The sequence below is a fragment of the Belonocnema kinseyi genome, chromosome 2 (assembly GCF_010883055.1).
Source record: "Belonocnema kinseyi isolate 2016_QV_RU_SX_M_011 chromosome 2, B_treatae_v1, whole genome shotgun sequence".
In the NCBI taxonomy this organism is placed as follows: domain Eukaryota; kingdom Metazoa; phylum Arthropoda; class Insecta; order Hymenoptera; family Cynipidae; genus Belonocnema; species Belonocnema kinseyi.
Window position 1 is genome coordinate 92,508,455 of NC_046658.1, and position 5,193 is coordinate 92,513,647.

General features: G+C 23.9%; 1 protein-coding gene across 1 annotated transcript in view; it reads left to right on the plus strand.

Moving 5' to 3' along the window:
- LOC117167258 (transmembrane protein 209) overlaps positions 1 to 5,193 on the plus strand; it is a 28,430-nt gene that overhangs the window by 22,069 nt on the left and 1,168 nt on the right. The gene's annotated exons all lie outside the window — the stretch shown is intronic.

A 5,193-nucleotide genomic window follows, 5' to 3' on the forward strand; every position in this document is an offset into this window, starting at 1 on the left:
CCCCCCCCCCCGTTTTTAAAGAATTTCTTTTTTTTCCCTTGTTTTTTAAGAAACTTCTTTTTCTCGTTTTTTTCACTGAAATGCGAAAAGTTTTTTTGTTTGTTTTTAGTTCAACTATTTTGCTGAAAATTCGTCTTTCTTGAATAAAAATTAATCTTTTTTGGTAGAAAATTTTTTTTCTTTGAAAATTTAAAATAATAGAGATTTAAATTAGATTAAACTCAAATTTAACGTCCAATAATCATATTAATGTGCACAATTTCGGAAAATAAAACCAAGAACCCAACGAGCAAATTTGGCCAACCCCACCATCTAATGTTTCCATTGAAATTTGAAAAAGATGACAATTTTTTCCTAAAAAAGAAAAAAAAATTATCACTTTTAGAAAAAAAAAAGAAAAAAAAATTGTCATCTTTTTCAAATTTCAATGGGAACATTTTATGTTGGTTGTCCCAATTTTTTCGTTGGATTCTTCCCTTTATTTTCAGGAATTCTGCATTTTAATTAGACAATTTAACTATTTTGTAGACAATTTTTCGTTCCTGCTCGATTTTAACTGTTTAAAAAAATTTTTTATTAAAAATTAATATATTTTTGGTTGAAATATCAACTATTGTAGTTTTAGTTGAGAAATAATATTTTTTGGTTGAAAATTGAACCAATTTGTTAAAAATTAATTTTCCAAATTTTCAAGACGGCTAGAAAAAGCCTTGATAATTGTGTTGAAAGTTCTTTTTTTTTTATTGGTTGAAAAGTATTTTTTGAACTGAGAGTTCAAACATTTGAATTGTTGAAAATTCGTCATCTTTGGTTGAATTCGCCTGTTTTTGATTTAAAATTAAAATCTTTTCAGAGTAAAAATTCAACTATTTTGTAGAAAATTTGGTCGTTCTTGATGGAGTTGAACTGTTTTCAAGGTGGCCGCTGGGCTGGGAATTTTTTGAGACCGAGAAATGACATTGCATTTTTTTTTTACCGGGAATTTTACAAATTTGTAGAAGAACAATCTGTCCACGTTCGATTTCAACAGTTTTTAAATAATTTGTTGAATTGTTATGTTCTTCAAGTATGCTATTATTTAGCTTCTGATGCGTAATTCAAAATTTTTTGACTTCATTTTTTATTTTTAAGCTTACATTTTTAATTTAAAGAATTTTTAATTGCTTTCTTAAAAACTTGAACAAATAAAAAATAAAAGCTTTTGATGTTGAAAATTTTGGATAATAACCATTTGTATTTAATAAATAAGTTTTTTTAAAAATTTATCTGTACTCTAAGTAATAAAAAGTGAACAAAAACGATTTGACAACAAGATTTTAAATCAGTTGAAAATTTAAGAACTTTAAGATTTTAACGTTAAAACTTAAACGGTTTCAATTTGAAAGTTATTTTATAAACTATATATAGCAATATTTAAATTTTTATTTAAGACAAGTAAATTGAAATCAAATGTTTAAAAGTAAAGAATCTTTAACTGAATTGTTTGACATAGAAAGCCTGGAATCGTTAAAATTTCGAAGAGTTTGTAGAAAAAATTTGAATAATTTTAAGAGATATTTAGGAGTTTAAAAAAAATAAAAAATTATCGTGAAAATTTTAGAAAGGTTTCTTAAAATCTTCTAGAATCTTCATTAAAAATTTTATTTAAATCTTTGAAACACTTTTTAAATAATCTCTTACAATAATTTTTCAAAATGAAAAATTATTTTTAATTTTCCTAGGAATCTTAAGCAAATGATTTTATTCTTTTGAAGCCTTTCAGAATTCTTGAAAAGAATCTAATTTTTTTGCTTACAATCTATGAAAATCTGTATTTTGTTTTATATCAAAACGTATCTCTTAAAATTACTCAAATTTCGCCTACATACAATGAATGTTCAATTGTTATTTATACATCCAAATTGTAAAGAAACTTTCTAAAATTTGCAGGATTTTCTGAAAATTGTTTCCAAAATAATTTAAAATTTAAAAGAAATTTAAAACAACTTCTAGATTTCTCAATATTTTGAAATAAAATTTTGAAGCTTTCCAAGGATGTTTAAACTATTGAAAAAGAAAGTACTTGAATTTCTAATTTAAGACGCGTTCAGTTAAATATTTTCCAATTTTTCAATATTTAATGTTTCTAGCTTAAAATTCTTTAAAATTATACAATTTTGAAAATTTTAAAGTTCATTGATTGACTTATTAATTTAGAGCATTGGAAATGATAACGTGGGCTTATATTTTTTGTGTTGAAAAATGTTAGTACCTTTAATTTTATACGCGTAAATTATTGAGAATTTGAATACAACATTTTTTAATGAAAAAATTTTTAATTTCAATTTTAAAAGTTCAAAATTTAACAGTTCCACTTTGAGAGCTTTTATTTGCAGCTCAGTTTTTATTACCTCAAGTGAAAAATTGTTTAGCTTTAGTGTTCCATTTTTTAAATTTAATTGACCGTGAAAAATGTTTGCGAACCGCGAAAAACCGGGAAATGACTGTGAATTTATTTCGTCGTTTAAAACGACCACCCTGTGTTATTGATTGAAAAATAAAATATTTTTGGTCGCAAATGGATGAAAATTCATATTTTTTATTTGAAAATTGAACTTTTCTGTATAAAATGGTTCGTTTAATCGTCGTTTATAAATTGTTTTTGATTGAAATTAAAATATTTTTGGGTGAGAATGAATATTTTTTGGTTTTAAATTGAACTAATTTGTTAAAAATTAATTTCCTAATTTTTCAAGATGACTAGAAAGAGCCTTAACAGTTTCTTTGGCAGAGATATTTCGAAAAAAAGTGCCCAAAATGGCTTGAAAATTTGTTATCCTGAAAATTTGTATCCTGTGTTTTTTGGGGTCGCTGAATCTGAAGTCAAAATTCAGAAATCTAAAATGGCGGATCCAATATGACGGAAAAAAATACAAAAAACGGCTCGATTTGGATAAATCTTGGTATTCACGGGTTTTTGGGGTCGTTAAACCCGAAAGTGAAGTCAAAATTCAAAAATTTTAAATCGCGGACGAAAGTACTCGCCATTTAAAATTTTGACGCATTTTGCGTCAATGCCAACGAAGGAGTTAATAATTGTCTTGAAAGTTCTTTTTTTATTGGTTGAAAAGTATTTTTTAAACTGACACTTCAAACCTTTGTAGTTTTGAAAATTCTTCCACTTTGGTTGAAATTTTATGTTTTTTATTTAAAATTAAAATCTTTTTGGGTTCAAAATTCAACTACTTGGTCTGCATGTTGAAATATTTAGTTAAAAATTAGTTTTTTTATGATTGATCTCTATTTAAAAATTTAATTATTTTGCAGAAAATTCGTTTTTTTTTTGTGGAAAATTTATCTTTTTTTTTTTGAACATTTTTTTTCATTGAAACTGCAAGTATTTAACTAAAAGTTAAATTGTTTTAGCTGAGGGTTCAACTAGTTTGTTAAAATTTTTTCGTGTTTGGTTGAATTCGGCATTTAAAATTTTTTAGATATTAACTATTATATTTTTCGTTTAGAAATCATCTGTTTTAGTTTCAAATTAAAAATTGGTTGAAAATACTTTTTTTTACTGAAAGTTCAACCATTTGAATTTTTGAAAATTATTTATTTTTGTTGAATTGACCTGTTTTTTATTTCAAATAAAATCTTTTAGTTGAATCATCAACTATTATATTTTTCTTTGAGAATTCTTTTGTTTTTTGTTGAGAATCAACTACTTGGTTAAAAGTTGAACTAGTTTGTTAACAAATTTTTTGTTTGCTTTGAAAATTTATTTCTGGATGAAAATGTAATTATAATTTTTTTAAATCGTTTTTTTTTGTGGAAAATTCATCTCTTTGATAGAAATTTAATTTTTTGGTTGAAAATACTTTTTGCTTGAAATAAAATTAAAAACACTATTCAAACAAATATTATACTTTTCGTTGAAAATTCATATTTTTGATTAAAAATTAAACTATGTTATAAAAACATTTATTGAGTTAAATATCCATCTCTTTGGTAAGAAATTTGATTGTTTTCTTGAAAATTTATTTGTTTTGAGAATTAACTACTTGATTAAAAGGTGAACTACTTTGTAACAAATTCATTTTTTGTGGAAAATTGATTTCTTTAGTAGAAATTTAATCTTTTTGATTGAAAATGCAACTGTTTGACAACAAATTAATTTTTTCTGGTTGATGACTAAACTATTTTGCCAGCAATGCGTTGTTTTTGTTGAATTCGACTTTTTTATATTACAAAATATCAGCTATTATATTTTTCGTTGAGAATTCATATTTTTTGGTTGAATATTGAACTGCTTTGTTAAAAAAAATCGATCTCTTTGATTGAAAAATAAAGTTTGGAACTAAAAATTCAAGTATTTGGTTGAAGACTCAACTATTTTGTTAAAAATGCGCCTTTTTTTACTAAATTCGACTGTTTTCCTTTGATATTAAAATATTTTTTGTTGGAATATCGATTGTTATATTTTTCGTCTACAAAATTCCTCTATTTGGCATCGTAAATTTAATTATTAGATTAAAAATGTATTTGGTTAAAAATTTAACTTTTTTGTATAAAATTGTTCTCTTTTGCTTGAAAATTGATTTATTTTTTAATGAGCAATATTGTTGAAAAATTTATCTTTCTTGGTTGAAAATTAAATTTTTTGTTAAGCATTCGTTTTTATTTCTCGAATTTTTTAAAACTGAGAGTTCAACTATTTGAATGGTTTTAAACTCGTCCTTTTCAGTTAAGTTCAATTGTTTGTTCTTAAAATGATATCTTTTTTGGTTCTATTATCAAATTTTGTACTTTTCGTTAAGAATTCGTCCTTTTTTATTGATAATTCAACCCCTTGGTTGAAAGTTCTTTTTTTTGTGGTAAATTCATCTTTTTTATAGAAGTTTCATCTATTGTGGTTAAAAATGCAACTGTTTGACTACAAATTAATTTATTTTGGCTGAGGATTCAACTGTTGTGTTAAAAATTCGTATTCCTTAGTTTAATTCATTGGGTTTTGATTTAAAATAAAATTCTTTTTTGGTTTAAATATTTACAATTGAAGTTTTACTTGAGGATTCATGTTTTTTTTTTAACTAAAAATTGAACTACTTTGTTAAAAATTCTTTTTTATGGTTGAAGATTCAACTATTTAAAAAAAATGCGTTTATTTTGGTTAAACTCAACTGTTTGCATTAAAAATAAAAATGTTTTTGGTGGAAA